General features: G+C 39.6%; 1 long non-coding RNA gene across 1 annotated transcript; it reads left to right on the top strand.

Moving 5' to 3' along the window:
- The first annotated feature begins 526 nt into the window (after positions 1-526).
- Positions 527-19508, top strand: LOC140002804 (uncharacterized). The gene is made up of 8 exons (XR_011810352.1): positions 527-668; positions 2813-2899; positions 3768-3915; positions 7904-8036; positions 11285-11370; positions 12715-12788; positions 16994-17087; positions 19187-19508. It is a non-coding gene; the product is annotated as an uncharacterized lncRNA (long non-coding RNA).
- Positions 19509-19726: the final 218 nt, after the last annotated feature.

Below are 19726 nucleotides of genomic sequence, written 5' to 3'. Positions count from 1 at the left end.
TTGGGTGGCCATCTGGCACATGAATAATTTAATGAACAAGAAGACTGTTCCAGGCCTGTGTCTTTCAGCAGGATGCATCATCAGGATGCTTTGTGATATCGTTAATTAAGAGAGAGGACTTGGAGTTAGGATCTCAGGTGGCACTGCAGGTACAGGTATGTCTGACTGTGCACTCAGGTTCTCATCTGCACATAAGCCACACAGCCAGCGTGTAGTGGTGGGATTGGGCTCGTGCCTGGGGCTGCCCCCTGGAAGGCAAGCTGAGAGCAAGGGGGAGGCTGGGGCACCTGTCCCTTCCCTCCCTGCAGAGCTCCAGCAGCCAGGCTGCACTGCAGGCATGGGCCTTTGCTTTCATTTCCATTTACATCTCCCAGTCCTATGTCTCTTGCTTATCAGCTGTGCCCTGCACGTTAGTTTGGGACTGTGCTTTTTTCTTTGCTTGTTTGTTTCATTTTTCTTCACATCTGTTGCCCATGCATTGCATGCACATTTAGCTGAGGTACTCACATATCAGCCTGAGAAAGGAGAAGATCTCTGTGACCTCTGCTGTTGCCATGACTTGAAAGCATCATTTGAAAATGGCATTGATACATCTGGAAGTATTCGTTTGTATTATGCATAGAAACACACACCCACAATTTCATCTTTTTTTTCAAGGAAATCAGAGGGTAAGGAGGCAATAAATTGATAACCAATACCTCACCTTTGGATTGAGCACCTTCCGCTCAATAACCAGCTCTGGAGATAAAGCCATTGTTCATCTTAAACAAGGCTCAGTAAAATTTAATCCTGCTAAAAGATAAAGCTGAGAGGAGCTGAGCTACCATTTAGCTGTGGTTGCAATGCTGTTTCAGAGGGCAGTGGGACCGGACTGCTTCCAGTGCTGGTGCTGAGCGATCCTGCAAAGCAGAGGGTCCTCATGTCAACAAGTGAGCTACACAGACTTTGAAATAGCTACTTCACTATAAGTGGAAAGCCCACTTGCATGTCTCAGCTCAGTCCTGATGGCCCAGGTCCTCGGCATTAGTCCTGTATTGGCGCTACTCCAGTCGCTTGAAGTCCCTGAGGCCTGCCTTGGCCTGGGGGATCTGAGCTCTCACTGCAACTGGGTGCTTAACGCTGGAGAAATGTGTTGTAACTTCCAGACCTGGGCCCCTATTCTAGGTTCCTGCTAGAAACACTTCCCATGAATATTTTACAACCCTTTTAAAATGTATTCATTTTACAAAAATACCTTTTGTATTTGCTTTCCATTAATATTTATGCCGCTGGCTTTTGCTGTGCAAAATCTGCATGGAAAGGTGTTTTAAATCCGCTGTCTGGCATGCTCACGTTGGCACAGTCCCCATCAGAGAGGAGTGCCTTTTGGGATCAGCTGCTGCACCTGAACTGGTGAGCACTGGGTGAGGGGAATGTTTCTCATTCCTGCTCATTACTTTTTGATGGCTTTTCAAGCTTTTAGATTCTGCAAGTGATGGGTCCTCACTTAAGGAAAAACATGTACCAATGGATCATCTAATGAGAAGAACTCATAAATATGGGTGGAACGTCAAAGACAAGCTGCAGCTAAGCCAGGTCTACAGCCACTTTTCCTGACCCCACTGTGATGGCTTACTTGTCACTCCTGCAGTTTCCTTGCCTTGTGGAGTGCATGCACCTCCCTGTGTGCCCCCCTCCCCCCCCCCTCCCCTCCCCCCCGCTACGGTTTTGTTCCCCTGTGTCATGAATAAACAGTGCAGCAATTGTATGTGAGCAGGGTGTGTTGGGAAATACTGAAATAAGGCTCTTATTGGTAGCACTCTTTTGTACCTGCTTTAAGACATTTGCACTGTAAGCCCATCTAAATTATATATCAGACTGACACACAGCTAAATCTGTGCAGAGGAATTTGTCATTCTCCATCATTCTGGCAATGTTTCTCCCTAGGGGACAATTATAGACTGACCTGTTTGTACAAGAAATTGCTTTGTATCCAAGATAATTATTAATCTGCATACCGACAGACAATGATGACAACTCTCTTTTTCTCAATAGATCTTGTTAACAGTTATATGTGTTTATATATATAATGTCTACATAGCTTACCTATACCCATGAATTATAAATAGCATGCTGTATTTGTGTTTATATGTATATGTTTGAGTACATGTATTTTATTAGTGTCAACATCTGTAGTCTGGTAAAATACATCTAACTATATAATTTAAAATTGCACAGTGATTACATCATTATATCTAATGTACCTAGAAATTTCCTTCTTATTCATCTATATTTCCTTTCTTTTATTTCCTCTTACATTTATGTTACTTGTGACTGTATGTGGCCAAAACATGCTTTGGTTAGCGTATCAAGGATCTGTTTGGCTATATATTTATATAGAGAATATATATATATGAAAATAATATCTATTAAATATAATACTATGTGTACTATATTAAAGTTATATAGATTATATATATTACAGATTATGTAATTACATTACATATTATATACTATATGATCTAGATGATACAGATTATGTATAATATACTCTCTAATACATATTTTTTAGTATCTGATATATAGTCTATACTGTATATAATATATAAACATATTTATTATATTATATGCTGCGTACTTACTATATAACATAGTACAGTATAGTGTGCTCCATACAGTTAATAAAGTATATTTTGTGTGGTATATAATATGCCATATTATGTAGTTTATACTATGTAGTATAAAATAGTAGCGTAATATATAATATATGTAATCAGAATAAGCTTTACAGTTGCTGTTTTCTAACAAATCATCTTTTGTTCTTTCTTTATAGAACAACTCGCTGAGCACAAGTATGCCATTAATTACTTTGTCTATAAGCAACTTGTTCAGTCTGATTTATCACATCGACAGTAAACAGGTACCACCATTTCAATTTCTTGCCTTATAGAAGTTTTTCTATGATCCTAATCAATTTATCTCCATTCTCTGAAGAATGTTTCTGCCATCCAGACTTTTTGAGATGCAGTAAGCAAAACACAACAGTCAAGTGAAGGCGTACTGATTAATAAAATGGCAGCCTGTTCCTTTTCTATTAATCCATATTCCATTTTAGCTGTCTTAATGTTCAGGCTGTTGTTCCACTACTCTTGTACAAAGAGTACAAAAGCAGAGCAAAGGTGTGTGCATGTGACTGCAGGTCCCTGCCCTCCTAATGCAGACTCCACATGGGAGACAGCTGTTCAAGTGTCTACTGACTGGCATAGCTCGGTTGCACTCGATGCACTTGATGTCAGACTGGCAGGTACTCTGGGGACAAGTTACAGCTCTTAGCATTCATCTCAGTCCTCAGGAAGTTGGGACTGATTTGCAGTAACTATTTATTAATCTGCATATTTAGCAAATGTTGTGGGGTTTGCTATTTTTTAACTTGTTTAATTAACAGTAGCTTTAGTAAAAGGATCCTGTGTGTGTCACCATTGGGAGCTATGTGTAAGAAATGCTCTTCCATGGCTCAGCACCACCACCACCACCACGTGGTGTGACAGCTGAGGCCTCTGGCACAGGCAGGCCTGAGGCAGTGCTCCTCAGGCACTGAGTGGTCTGCGTGCCTCCTCTCTCCTCAGCTCCCGGGAGAGGCCAGGAGAGGCAACAAAACTTCAGTTTCGTGTTAATGACATATAAAAGGTCAAGGATGTGATGGCAAGAGCTCCAAAGCTGTATTTGCTAACCAGAACACCAAAATGAAACAAATACTTCTCAGTGAAGTTAATACTGCAATAACTTAGTCACACAGGGCTTCAAGAACCAGGCCTCAGGGTATCCAACCTCTGAAATAGAAAGCACCGCTTTGCATTCAGCAGTACCAGGATCAAACTGTACCCATCCAATTCCAAGCTGACTGACTGTTTTCATAAAGGAAGGCAGATAAAATGGGTAAGTTGCCCGTTTTAGTCTCACAACGCCTCACTTTGGCCGTGTGCTTGGAAGGAGCATCTTTTGTTTGGGAGATGTCTCTGCAAATGGGGTGTTACATATATCTAACTCTAGAGGCTGTGAAAACAAACTAACAAGTAATAGGAAGAAAAAAAAAAAAAGAAAAAAAAAAGAGTAAGGGCCATGATAGGCTCATTTCTAAACCTTAGTGATGTGTGCCAGCAAAGGTGCAAGTGGTTTGAATCAAAAGTTTTGAAAACAGTAACAAACACGCAGGATGGCCTAGATACTGACAGTCTTTTTAGTTTCCTCAACTTCTGAATAGAGCAAATGTTTTGAAAGTCGCTGTTGAACAGCAGCTAATATACACTTTCAAATTAGGGTATGTATCCTAAACAGCACACTGCTGCCTTACACAAATGCAGCCCTGGAGTTTGACCACCTGCTAGGGAACACCAGCGGGTAAAAATAAACCTCCATTTTCTGTACTTCAGGCTTTCAGACTTTTAGTTGTTGTTCATGCTAGAGAGGGTTTTTGTTGTTATTTTTTGGTTTTCTTTTTGCAGAGCACACATTACTGTCAGTTGGAATACTAATGGACATCAACATAAACATCATCTCCAGGGCTGTTCAATGAAACTATCTAAGGCTGATTGTCTTGAAATTAGCTTGACTCATATCTGAAAATTGCCAGTGATTAGCTGATTATGGTTTGAATTGAACTCAGATTGCTACAAAAAGCTACAAAAAGTCATCCTCAGATATATTCTAGTAAATGATGCCTCAGTTGCTGCCAGCACTTGCATTAGGGATGAAGGTCTATTACCACATCACACTGACGGCAGTCATTTTAAAATATATATTCAGCCTGGGGAGAATCTGTCTCCTGGGGAGAATGCTGTCTTACTTTTTAACCTACTCGCTAGGTAAAAAAAAAAAAAAAAAAAAAAATGCCAGAGACATCACTAACAACAGAACAGATTAAATTCTTCCCTATGAGAGGAACTTGTTTACCCTTTCTAAATACAATTATTATAATTAGAGGAGTGGCTCAATCCTAGTGTGTTACTGAGAATCATCCCTTCTATAATAGTATGTGACTTTTAAAATACTTTGATATAAATCAAATGCCCAGTGCTAACAATGCCGAGCAATAGATATCAGCTCAATTGAAAAATAATAATAAAAAAAGCATTATTTTGTCATAATCATCAAGTTCTGCGGAAAAAAAACAACTCTGTTTTGATTCACTCCTGCTGATATAAGGTGTTGATACAAACAGAGGATGCTACCAATTTCACCAATCCAAATACTACAAAGAAGACACAGACTTGACACGTTTATGTGTCTGTATTAGAGCTGAACTAAACACAGTTTAGCTTCCTGTGAATAAGCACATTCCTCATTGTTTCAAAACTGGCCAGTTTTGAGTGTTGGCTCTGCATGGCAGACAGCCTGCTTTGTTTTTACGTGCCTTTTTAAGCATATTGCACAAGGGGACAGCAAAAAGGTATCTGTGCTACAAGTCATATGAAAGTAGGCAACAGGATTCCAGCATGCCATGTTGTACAGGCATCAATTCAGACTACTTGCAAGCAGTATTTCTTTCTGGTTTTGGTTCAGACATGTCTTTTCACAACAACAACAACAGTATTACTCTGGTGACGCCACAAGCAGTTACAGAGATTCCTGCACTAGGAACCACTCGTTTGAGGCTCGAGATTTTGGTGTAGGGAGTGTAAAAATCATCAGATGCCATGCTTGAAATGGTCACGCTGAAAGCTGTTATGGGGCACACAGATGACTTGTGCTCTAATTGCACAGCCCCGCAGGGCAGCGTGGTCAGAAGGGACCCCGGGAGGGCCTCTGCGCCAAGCCCTGCTCCTGCCTGTGTCAGGAACCCCAGGCCGGGATGGCTGTGTGGCCGAGTGCTGTGTGCAAGGCACACCAACACTGGCCTGGGAACAGACACCACAAAGTGGCAGGCTTCGTGTCAGTCTGAGGTCTTGCACTATCCAGGTAAGAGCCTGAAGCCTAGGTTCAGTATGACATGAGCGTGTCAGTTTTTACAGTAGATGGAAGGCCATGGGGAAGGTTTCAGGGACCAGTGCAGGCATACTCTGTCATAAATGATCTGGAAAATTGGCTTAGCAGGGAGGTGATGACATTTTCTCATGACACTATATGTGGTTATTAAAGGAGAGGGGACCTGATATGAAGAAAGACCCTCTGAGACTCAGTGGCTCTTAAATGACTAACAGAAAATTATTCCAAAAAGATTAAAAATAAACACAAAACAAATAAAAACAAAAACAAACAAACAACAGCAAAACAAACAAACAAACAAAAAAATCAGAGAAAAGAAGTAGCTAGGCTTTAGCGCTCATAGGCCAGATACTGAGTGCAAAAGGAATCATTAGGCACTAAATAAAAAAATGTGTGTTTTGCCACCGTTGTGATTACTTTGTGCAGTGCTGCCTGCCTCCCTCATCTCCATCTCAGGTAAGGGTGTAGCAGAACTAAAGGTGATCCCAAGGGGAGGATAGCAGCCAATGTCTCCTGGAAGGACCAAGCACTCCAAGGTGTAATACGGCCAAGTAAGATTCTGGAGAGGTTGAGCTGCTCAACAGGAGAGGGCATGTGTCAGGAACACTCATAGTTATCGTGTAATACAATCATTAGATATGATCAAAGGAAATTAGCAGATGGCTGCTAGTTCCAAAACAAACAAAATGAAGTGTTTATTCTGTCAGTGTGACTTTATGCTGAGAAAAAAGCTTTGCTTTAAGATGTTATGAATGTTAAATGGCTGCAGAAAATCAAAAGCATACCAGATAAAGACACCGAGGGAAAAAAATCCAGGAAGGATGAAGAAATTGCCTGCCCCTGTGGCTCAGAAATTAGCTACGATATAAATTCCAGCTGGGTGGGTGCACATTTGCCCTGTTCCTAAGTCCATGCCCAGCTGTCTGCTGGAGACTCAGTACATGGTGTGCTGTGCTAATGCAGGAGTGCAGGCTAATGAGCGCCTTCAGATCCTAGCCGTGACAAACCCAGCAAATTAAAGGGCTTAAAAATATTAGGGTTGCTAAAACGGAATATTAACTTCTGCCTGGATAGACTCAGTTCTTGATGATGTAAGAGCTGAGAATAAATGTGTGATGCCTGTGCTCCTGAAAGCACAAGGTGGATCTCTTAAAAGATAGATACATTTTATAAATGCATTCATGCTATTTAACACCTAAAACTGAATTCTGACCTTACATATGTAGTATGTATCCCTTGTCTGTCTGCTTGCAAATTAACTGGCGTGACTAATTATTTAGGCTTTATGAATTATTTAAATGACCATTATAATCTCTGCTGTTAGATTAAAGAAAAACCTGACATCTCCTATTCTTAATATTTAAAAATATATATCTGTTTTAAATCTTTATGCTTCCTCCACATGCCCTCAAATGTTTCAAAGTCCATGCAAAACCAAAGGATGAAAATATACAGCTCAAACCTGAACATCTGTCTTAAATAAATAAATAAATAAATAAAACAAAACAAAAAACTTTGTGTGCTAATTAACACCTAAACAAAAGGACCTGTAACAAAGATGAATCTGACATTCCCAGGCCTTTCTGTTCAGCAGACAGATGGAAATATATTGGTATTTTATTTTATTATGCCTTCATTTTGAATTAAGCCTGTTTTTGAGTACAGAGTGGGCTTATTGCATTAGGACTTTGAAATGACATATGGAAGGAAACCTACAAATGCAGTAACAGATAGATGCATAAAATGCACAGCTAGATCCACAAAAAAATCAAAGAATGCAATGCTAATTCTCTCCTTCCTCAGTGCCTTTCCTTCTCTATCTCAATAAACAGTCTCACCGACTGAGAAACTTCAGGTAACCTGGACAAATTATTAATTTTTATGATGCAAATGACAGGTTATTTTTTCTCCCTGACTGAAGTCTGACTCTTCTGTTCAACAGGAAGGGATTTGGTCCCACAAGCAGGCCTGATGTCTCACCTCCTGCGGAAAGCCTGCAGCGGGCACACAAGATGTCTCTGGTGATTCGCTGGTAGCTCCATAAAAACTGCACTCGTCCTGCACTTAGCTGTGGGGTAGGAAGAGCTGTGGTCCTTAAAGGGGGGTTAATGCCCCATTTTGTGTGTGTGCTTGTGGGTGTGTGTGGGATGGCAGTCTGGACTCTTGGAGGCCTGTGCTGTACTAGGGTGTAGTACCAGGGGTGTGTAGGTGTGTACAGTGCTGAGAAAACAGCAAAGAGGTGAGATCCCCCAACACCAGCCCCAACTCCAGCTGTCAGCACGAATCATGACACAGTAACTACTAAGCCGGGATGGCAGCCATTTAGCAAGCTTAAATATTTAATTTAGAAACAATAGTAGGTCATTTAAATAATTAAATTCAAAAGAACACTCAGGCAACTCACAACATCATAACGGTTTCATTTTATTTGACATCAGTGCGTATATTAACTGCAAAACTAATTCCAACAGTGCAGGAGGTGAGCAAGTCAATGTGTCCTTGGTGCATCAGCCTGTCCTGGTCCCTTGCTGTGGCTGCTCTGAGGCACAGGTAAACGGTGCAAGTGCTCCCATCACTTCTCCCTGTAGCCATGCACACACAAGCACACCAGCACCAAAGTGTACCAAACTGTAGCCCTTGCCTTAGCCAGAGTTCAAGAGGTTAAAAAAAAAAAAAAAAAATAATAATAAAATAATAATAATAAAAAAAAGAGTACAGGTGTTGCTATGTCAGCTGCTGCTTGTGGAGGACCACCCCTTGTCCTGTCCCTGAAATGCCTCAGCTGGCTCGAGAAGTGCAGGTAACACCCATCGTGACAGGTCACTGTATCTGTGTGAAGGCAAGGGCAGTGTGGCCTTGGGCACCTGCTGCTGAAGTGAGCGTAACAGCCCTCACCACTGCTGCCTGCATCGTGCATGCCATTGTGCCAAGAGTGAGACTGGCTGCTCTGCTGATGGCTTCACGGGGCAGGCGGTGTAAAAGTGTCTAGAACAACAGGACGAGGAGCTTGGGGTTGCCAGTTTGTCTGAGAGTGCTTAGCCTCAACATAGGCTTTCAGGTTTTCAGATTAAAAGCATTGTGTAAACATAGATTGATTATATTTGTTAAGTATTTCAGCATGCCTAACTACTTGGTCAGAGGCTATAGGTAAGTAATGTTTAGAAACACGTCCTGTTAACGGTGTAGTAAAACACTTGACTGGCTATGCAGCATTTTCTGTCACTGACACGAGGCTTGGACATTGATGGGGAGCTGAAATGTTAGCTCCTTGCAGGTAAGAAGACAATCGCTTGTGCATTCATTTGAGATATTAACTTTTAGATCAAATGGCAGCATGAAACAGCTGTGGACTGCAAGTCTCCTACCAGCAATTAATGACAGGTGAAGCTAAAAGCTAATGAAACACATTAAGAGGAGTCCTACAACGCCAGCAGCAAGGCAGTCTGCTGTGTGGTGCCGTGTCAGTCCCTTCGTATCGCCGCCCTTTCAGGCACAAGGCACTGTGGGCACCCACCTGCTGCTGCTGCCGTGTGCTGCTGACTTGTCCAGGTATCACTGGGAGGACCCCAGGGTGGGTAATCCCCTGCGCCATGTCACTGCCTACGTGAGGGTGGCAGTGACTCTGCTCTGCTAGGGCTGTGCGACCTTAGGAGCAAATTTCAGTAAGGCAGAAGGTATTAGCTGTTGTTAGAAGGCTATTAGAAGGTATTAGCTCGTTAGCTGTCGCAGCACAGTCCAACCTCCACAGCTGAACTGTGTAACACATAAAAAGGGATATTGCACTTTTAATAAAATATTAACATTGAAGATGGCATACATACATAAATGTTATTATACATAGTAAATATATTAATTTTCAGTCATCACAACAGTGTTTTTGACAGTCCCATTCCTGCTTACCTCGTTTGTATCTGATTATGGAAATAGACCCCCAGCATCTCTGCTGCTGCTTTTTATATATTTCTCATCTCATATAATGCTGCCTGGGTTCATAGACAGCCTCTCTGGGACTTACTTCCCTCTCAGATGCCTATCAAGGCGTGGCAGTTTTAATGTCAAGTGGAGGCTGCTGGGGAAACTTGCCAACTCAGTGCATCTCACGGTATCACAACTCCTTGCTATGCCCTTGTGCTCCCTTTTCCTTCCAGTACGATCTGATTTCTTGCTGCCGGTCAGATGCAGCCTGCAAGTCAATGGCTAAATGAAGGAGACTGCCTATTTCCCTGCCACTATTGACAGCTCATTAACACTGCACCCCAAGCAGCAGCACTGTCCCCAGACACTTGGCAAAGTTGCCTTCAGGATCATTTCTGTTCTCTTCCCATCACAAAACCCTGTTATCCTATCAACCTACCAGCAACTGGGTATTTTACTTTACATTCAACTATGTTCCCAGGGAAAGAACAAGTTATAAAAGTGCAGTTTGGACTAACATCAAATATATTTCTTGATGATTTGCAGCCTGGTAGACTACTATGAAGCTTTTGAAAAGTAAAGTCTATTAAGCCTTTCAATAAAATAATGCTGTAACATAGTGCACTTTTTTTCTCCAAGGATGGCAAATATAATACAGCAATACCTATAACTGCCTGGAACTTGTATTTGTCAGTTGGTATTTCCGTTTTCATTTCACTTAAATAATGATGGGCCATCACTGAGACAAACCTTGTTCAAGCAGCTCCCACCAGCCACAAGAGTAAGTAGAAGCCATGTGCCACTGTATGTGTGATCACTAAACACAGCCTGGCGGCCTTGCCTTTAGACATAGCTCATCAAACTCTGCAGTCCACATCTAACTAATAGCGAACAGTTGCCTCTGTAAACAGCACCTATCCAACAGCCCCATCTCCTCGGATCCCTCGCCAAGGGCACTGGTCCTGCAGGAGACAGCCATCAACAAAGGTCCTCTCCCATCTCCCAGGAACCAGCCACAGCCCTCGCTTCAGCCCTGATACGGATCCTGAACGAGAAATTCTTGTTGAATTTAAAATACTGTTTGCTATCAACCTTAAATATAGGTGACCAAATATGTTTAAACCTAGCTTAGCTGGAGGATGTGACCTTGGCAAGTCTAAATTGCTATCAAAAAATGATGAGCTATTTTCTACAGTAGATGGAGAAATTAAACTTTGCAGTTTTTCAGCTTCTGTTAGGAATACAACCTTAACATTAACCTTGATATAGAGAGAAACCACAGAAGGAACTACAACCTTAGCTCTAACAAATTCTCCCTAAAAGATAATGGCAAATGTCCTTAACCTTTGGAACTAGCTGGAAAATTAGTTCTAAAGCACTTACAAAATTATCCACACCCTAACTTCAGATTCTCCAGCATGAAGAAAAGGAATCCCCCAGCGTGTCACTTCTCAGAGATTCCCAGCAGACCTTGCAACTTCCCCGGGGAATGAGGTAAATATTTCTGAAACTGCGTTCCTAAAAGAACTGCTTGCTATTGTGCAAGAACATAGAAATAGATTAGAAATCTATTTTCTCATTTACTGGATTTTGAGATAGTTTGGTAAGGTGGCCATCACAAGACAAAAAATAAGCACATTGAACTAGAACTGCATTAACACAGAAACTGATAAATTCTTCATTGGGGGGTGGGGCAGAGGCTGAACAAATCATAGATTTTTCTCCTCGAAGTACTGTGCTTCATTTCTCATGAGCTAGAGAGGATGCACATCTATCTATAGACCCTAAGTAGAATCAAGAGGTTAAATCACTGAAAGACCCTTCCTTTGAAGTGTCTGAGTTGCGATCCCCTGGAGATGCCACACAGATGTTTTTTTGCTCAAACACAGAATCAGCAAGTGTCATGGTGTCATTTTTGCAACACTTGATCTAAAGTGGCCTAGATTAGCAAGACAGTTAGGGAAGGATTAAGCAACAACCAAACAAAGCCTCCAAAAATACTACAAGTCATATGCTAAGCCAGGACAAACCAATTAAGAGCTTTTGAAAGCAATTTCAGTTTACGCCAATCGAATGTTAAGATTCCACAAGATCAGACAGCAAGGAAAGCTTTGTAATAGTTCACTATTATCATTTCTGATGACCAGGAAAAAAGGAGAGATTTCATAAAAAAGGGGGAAGAGTGCTCTGCTAAGGCCTACTAGGAAACAGAAAAAAAATATGTATATATAGACAAAAAATATTGGCAAAAGATTTCTACTGAGCAGTCTTTCAAATGATGCTCTGATGTATCTCCAGAGCTGTACAGAAATTCTTAATCAAATGGAAATTAATATTAAAACAAAAAGAGTGAAAATTTTGAAAAGATGAAACCCTAAAACAGTAAAACCCCTTTCCTGTTAATAAATAAATAAATAAATAAATCCCAAGAAGCAACTTCTTGGTGAAATTCAGCTATTAGCTGAATTATTATGACACCTCAAGGCAACAAAGAGCCGGTACAAATCAACTCCACAGAGAATTTCCTACTTTACATGTAAGAAGCTGAAATCGATATCACCGGGTTAGATAGCAGAGCCTCAGAATAACTCTTTCATTAAGTGGGGAGGGAAAGCTTTTCTAACTGCCGTTCTGTATTTAGGTCATTGTAGTAGCAGACTTCTGAGGTCCACTAATAAAAAACGATATATAACTTTGCGTACAGTGTAGGAGATGGGAAAGAAGGAAGTGGCAGCTAAAATTATCAACCTTAAGTTTATGGAAGTGGGCAGGGAGCTGACACTAAAGGCTATTACTTTCATTATTTATAATTATTGATTTTTTTGTTGCTGTATTTAGTGATGTTGATGCTGTGCTCTCTCGTGCACTAAGTGTTCTCCTGGTTTCACTTGCAATTGAAGGAATCTTTTCAGGTAAGCACACCCTGATTAGGTTTTGCTAGCATCAAAACCAGAGCTTTAGTTAAGTTACTTTAAAGCTGTAAGAATAACTCCACCAACAACCAGGGTTTACTTGTGCTTTCAACATTTTTCTTAGCACTTCCTCATGGGGCCTGTGCATATCGTGTCAAGCTTGAGACTAAATTAAACTGGTCAGTGTAAAATACAAACCATTTCCAGGAACTTCATCATGTTCTAGCCTATGCCCGTGTATGTTGGAATTATGGAAATAGATGTAGCTAAATTAAGGTACTAATGCAATACTGATTTGTAATTGTGCAGACGTACAGATTACTGACTGTAACATACATAATCTCAAATACGCTATGATTGTAATAAAATAGATCAGAAAAAGTGGTGGAAACATCAATGACAGGAGAAACAGTTCCCAGAAATCCTCAGCTTTTTTCCTAGCTGAGAAACCAGATGAGACAGAAGACCCGGAAGATGCCCCAGTCTCAATGAGCAGTCGGATAAAGCTGGGGAATGTACTTGCCCGTAATCTCTCTGAAACCTCACCAGTGCAGTTGACCATGCCTGTAACACGGGTTCTGTTTGTTCTATTTACTGCTGGAAATGCAGAGAAAAAAAACACTTTCTGAAGACATTTCCCATGCCTACAGGGAAAATAATTAGTAGTCCAAGTCTATGTACTGTTAAAATCCAACACATCCAGAATACTGACTGTTCCAGTAAACACCAGTCAATGGTGAAACCCAAATGCTACTAGGAAAATCAAAAAAGGGTCACCCAGAACCAGAGGGCCAAGCCTTAGTAAAACCACAAGGTAAGCATGTAAAAGTGGAAATGATAGCAAAATAAATATGCCAAGTGTGTCTCCCTGCCTTTCTTTTGTTTCCTTTTTTTTTTTTTTTCATTTTTATCACCATTGGTTTGCTAGCTTTCATTCCACCTCTTTATTTTATTTATCAATAATAACATATGCATTACAAGACACAGTGCACATGTTGAGTCAAACAAGAACTTTTAGAGGACACCTGCTTGAGAGGTGTCACTCCTTGCACAAAGCAAGAGTATTTGAAGTTGTAGTTCTTCTTCCAGTTTGGTATGAGCAACAGGAGTTATCATTTTAGACATATTCTTAAAAAAAAAAATCTTTTTTTTTTTTTTCTTTTAATTAAACTAAGATATCTATTGCTGATTTTATTTAGGAGTTTATCTAACATCCTTTTCATTCTACTTAGTAATTTTGTCTGAGAAACAGTCTCACTGCACACAATTCTCTATCCCTACTTTGTGTTATTTAGTTGCTAAATTCATCTGTTGATCATAAACTTCTCCTTTTGACAGGTCTATAGGATAACATGTCTTTTTTAATGATCTATAAACCTTTGCATAGCCTAGTTTGTTAATAGTAGAGAAAGATGGATTCTTGGCATCATGGCACACACAGACGTTTAATTGTTAAATATGAATTTAGTTTAAAGCTATTTTGCAGTAAAGTAATATTTTAAATGTACTAATCATATTTGTGTAAAAATAAAAGTAGAATAAGACATTCTGAAATTAGCAGCCAGGTTATCACCCAAGTTTAAAACTTTTGCAGACATACTGAGAAACACTCTGGTTTAAATCAAACACCACTTTTTTTTTTTTCTTTCTTTTTAAATAAAAACTCACTTTTTCAATGTTAAGGCTTAAATCAATATGAGTAATAGGCATTATTTTCATATGCTAAGGGAGTGATGTGGAAGTTTTATGCTAGAGTTTTCCATCAGCTGTTAATTGTGAGTTTGTCAACACAGACATGAATTTCTCTTACAGTTAGTGTTAAAGCGAAGTGGCACGTGAAATAGCTTGAAAATATATGAAGTATGTGTTGCCAGCTAGCTGTACTGTGAGAGTACGCAACAGAACACATTTTGTTAAAGAGAATATATAGAAAGACAAAATGAAAAGAAAGCCAATATGTCTCCCTTGTCCTATCTGCTGCCTATGGATCAACTTAACCTTTGCAAAGAGGAGAAGAGAAAACAATGGTGTCTCTGGAGCCACATACCTTGCTGGGGCTCAGAGAGTCTCCTGCAACATGGATGATCCCACCAGCAAAACACCTGAAAGGAGCAGGGGAGCTTGCCACCATGGGGGTTACACTCAGTGCCAGCTGTAGAGAAATAGTGGGAAAACTTTTCTAAAGACTCTGGACTATGTTGGTAAGCCCCCCACATTCGCTAGATTGTAATAAATAGGGAAATAGCTCATGCCACTATGGTTAGAAGACTTCGTGCAGTGGTAGGAAGAGGATTGGTTTTCAGGCTTGCTATTTAATTCATGCCAGCCATTGACCCAGTTTAGAGAGTGGCCCTGTTATAATTTCTTCTGTGATCCTACCAAAATCATAGCTTTAAAGAGCGGAAAGCTCTGAGCGAAAGGCTCATCACAGTCTTAGTCTTCAATTGAGTTTGATTTTCTTTAGTGTGGACCACTGACAATTATAAATTATTTTGTAGGAACTGATCATTAAAAGAGAACACTTAAAAAACAATTCATTTTAGAGGTTAAAATGTGACTGATTGTTTTAATTTGATTGGTAGTCTTCAAAGAGGCAACATTTTAATTTAAGGGTCAACTTGTTCTGAAAGGCTAACCAATCATGTAATCTAGATAAGTCTCAGTCTAAATAGGATAAAGATGGCCATGCATAATTAAAGTATTCAAAGGCACCTTTGTCAGCTCACTGCAGGTTTTCAGGATGCCTTGAACCATTCTAAAGGAACACTCATTGAAGCAAATAGTTTAAAAGATCTATCATATTAGTATGGGTAGTGAATCCTAGTACATACTAAGAACTGATTTTAATTTAGTCATCCCTATGTGATGAGAATTTGTAAAAGAGATTAGCAAGGTTTGATTATCTCTACTTGAGAAAACTTGAAATGTTCCATGTTAAATTTGCAAGTTTAACTCCATTAGTTTCTTACAAATCTTTTACTTTTTCTTTCCATAGCTCCTTCTCTACTTATGACACTTAATAAAGCATAACAGTTCACGTAGTTCCATCTTTAACTAAACACCAAGAAATCTGGTATGCCAGTGAAGAATGTTTTAAAAGTTATATTTCATTTGATTGTCATTACAAAGCTATGTTAAGTTACTTTACAACTAAAAACCCTACTGCAATGTGAATTTCATTAAAAAAAAATAATCATAAAAAATAAAATTTTACATGTTATTTCTTTGTCATAAATCAAGAGTTTTCTTGAAAAAAAAATGAGCACAGAACTTACCACCTTGAGCTCTGAAGGTCTAAAAAATGTAACTTTATTTACCTCTTCACACCTATAAGCAATTGCTGACAACATGCCTATCAGCTGATACCTAAAGGTTCATATATTCTGTCATATTATATGTATTTACACGTGTATATATATATGTCTGAATTGGCTAGTTTACCAATCTCCCAAATACTAAGTTTATAGTTTTTCAGAGAAGACACTAATATAACCCCAGAAAATGTTAAAGACCGATCTGTACAATCAGGAATCTGAGCTCCTGATAGACACATCAAAAGGAAAGCAGGCATTATTGCTTTTTGTAGATCATCAGATCTACTTAGTGGTTCACTCTGTGTTCTTCAAAAACCCAGAACCTGAGTGCTTAGTATGCTAATCTCTTAGATCATGTGAAAAATCAGAAATGGGAATAAACAGAGTATCCTCATATTTATGTACAGATTTGTTAAGGTTGCAGTTCAATCATTTGCCCAGAAATGAAAAATGGACCTTTTGAGTGAGTGACAGACTACTTCTTTACACGGTGGATAAAAAGGCAGGAAGACATAAATTGGTATATAAAGGTTAATATTTTCAAATACTGTGAACAAAACTCTTAGGGAGTTGAAAATAGTCTCCTTCTTGGCATTCAGTAATTGCACCAAAGATTATTTTATGATGACATGCTGAAGTAGGAAACCTGATTTCATTATTTTTCCAAAAATAGATAATTTGAAAAGTAAATAATCTAATATTCGGTGACAGAGCACTAATCTGCTGCAGAAAGAAGGTGTACAAGACTCCCAGGCTGCAGCAAAGCTTCAGGGTTGCTTTGTTCAAAAACGGAGTGGTTTTGTGAGTAAGGAGGGAAAGGCAGTATGCATCAGGACTAGATGTGTTATGTGAGCACTCCGTGTCTCTTCCTAACAGGCTGCTCTGTTACAGGAGTCCTTCTGGTCTGAAAGCTAGACTGAAGCCGGGCTCTGACTCCATACTAGTTGTGGTCCATATGGCTCCCCTGCAATATTGTGATTTGATGGTAAGCCTCATTATGATAGATCTGATTCACTGTAGATTTAAGGTACTCAGTGGAAATTAAATATGCTAATGGTACCTACTCCTTTCCCTAGTGGTCATCTGGGGGACTTCCATACTCTGGGTACACACAGCTGATAGAGGAAAATCTGTTACAATGAAGGGATCACATTAATAATTAAGGCCATTGAGATAAAAATAACTACAGTTGTATAACCAAGCTCTTTATGTTATTAAGATTTATAGTGAGAATTATTAACTCTAACAGCTATTTTATCTCAAAGCAATGCCCATGAAATAGGATGACCTTTTGTCTACTACCTGTTGAGTTTACAGCGTCTGAGTTCCAGCTTGATGAGTTTCCAACTTAGGCCAATTTCATTACATACTCTATTTATACCACACTTTTTTTTTTTTTTCCTCCTGGATGTTTGTTTTCCCAGGCAGAAAAAAAAATAAAATCTGATATGTTTATGTCATGTGAACTGGAAGAATCTCAGAACATTTTCAGCTAACTACAATGGCTAGCAAATGCACAGTTACACTGGCGTTGGGTGGGCTGGAGAGGGTAATGAAGCACTGACCCTAGTGACCCAACAGGTTAACAGTGGTAAATATTGCATTCTTTACAGTAACAGATTAATTTTATACATGATAAGATAAGACTCCTGTGATTGAAATTAAAAGACATCACAGGAATGATTTGAAAGGAATATTCATAGAACAACTTTGGTTTATTAAGATTACAGCCAGGGAGAATGTCTAAGCAGGTATCCAAAGCCTTCAAAACACTTCCTGACTTTCAAAGAGCCTTCCTCTCTGCATGGGTATTTCTGCCTAGGCTGCTGCATGGCAATCTCCGTCAAAACAAAGACCTCCTCCTGTTTTGGACCTTAAGGAAACAGCTGGAGTTTCCATTCCAGCTCAGCACCAGGAAGATCCAATTGGTACTAAAATCCTATGGTAGTCTGACTGAAGGATGCTGAGCCAGATGAATGACAAATAAACAGAAAAGGTTACCTAAAATACATGCTGGGGTGGCTGCTAGAGCATACAGAGAAATGTGAACCGCCTTGCCATTTTCTCCCCTCAGAATATTGCTCTCACAACACCTATGAAAGTCCAAATGAATTATAAGAGTAAATTAGTCATATTGTGGTTGAATGGTTTTAAATAAAATTGACTATTAAAATGTTCCAGTCTCTCTCTTTCTCCTATAATATCTTTATTTCTCCTCTGAGATGCACAAATCACATCTCCCCCCGATTTACTTAGACTCTCTACTGAGGTATAAAATTTTTAACTGGAGTATTATTTGATCCTTCATAGCCCTTGAGTAAACTTTTGCTGAGTTTCCTCTTAAAATGATTCAAACAACAGAAACATCACTATATGTCTCCAAGAAATAATTAACGGTGCTAAATTTTGCGCCAGCATCATTAAACCTTGGGACTAACACTCAGTTGAGATAACTGAGGCCTTTTGCATTTCTTGTAGATTAATGACTTAATGCTTTCTGTCAGGGAAGATGTATCAGCCTGAATCCCTCTGCAGGTGAAGGAGTAGCCTTATGATAAGTCCAGACAGATATTTCTTTTTGCTGTTAAACAGTGAAAATTAAATAAAAACAAAACAAACAACAACACAACAACAACAAAACATGAGAAAACCAAATAAGTGAAACACTGCTAGAGAATTGGAATGGAATTCATACGGTGGCATTCCTTTCCCTACAAATTAGGGTTGAAATGGCCATTGTGTCAGCTCTAATACAGGGCAGCTCCAGCTCAACTTATGTCAGCGGTGATCAAACCAGTTTTATTTCATAGCTGTATCATACCTTCACCATCCTGCCTGTATCAAAGAATGTTCATGCTACAAATCCGTAACAGGAAGGACTGAAGACTGAACTGAGCAGTGAAAGACGCTACCAACCTTTATCACTTGTAACTGTGTGGGAAGAACATGTGGTTATTAAAACTAAATAGGCTAAAAACCACCACCAACAGAACCCAACCCAACCACTAAAACTGCAGCAATGTACAGCACAGTGTGAATGTTAATCATATACATGCCTAAGCTCATGTTTCAATAAATCTTCAGCAGGTGCAGAGAAACTCATGAGCCTGTGACAGCAGCCCTGCGCAGCGCTTCACACTGGGAAGGAGGCCCTGAATGCCCTGATAGCTTTGGAAAACCCTGCTGAAGACAACGAGACCTACTTCATTAGGACTACAACGTGATGCCCTTGAAGACTAGAATACTGATTTGTGACGGGGACAGGAACACCCATTTTTCCTTGTGCACTTGCTTTGGGTTACAACCCAATGCAGCTGACAAAAAACATCAGTAAAGGAAGAAATTTGGGAATTCTTAGATCATCCCTATTTGGCCACCTGCTCTGAATAAAACAACTGCTTACACAGTTTATCTTTGTTTTCTTTTTTTAGATAATACTCCTGTCAAAAAACTTGTTTATCATATATACTCTGCAACAAAAGCATCTGGTAATTCTAATGTGGAAGATCATCATTAATATTATTACTATTTTCAGGTACAACACCCCAGTGTGGATATAGCCTAGTGTTTCACACACACCTGTATTTAGTCTACTGTGACTTTATTTAAGTGCTTAAATAAATG

This window comes from Anas platyrhynchos, chromosome 6, assembly GCF_047663525.1.
Source record: "Anas platyrhynchos isolate ZD024472 breed Pekin duck chromosome 6, IASCAAS_PekinDuck_T2T, whole genome shotgun sequence".
In the NCBI taxonomy this organism is placed as follows: Eukaryota; Metazoa; Chordata; class Aves; order Anseriformes; family Anatidae; genus Anas; species Anas platyrhynchos.
This window is presented reverse-complemented; position numbering and strand designations above follow the sequence as displayed.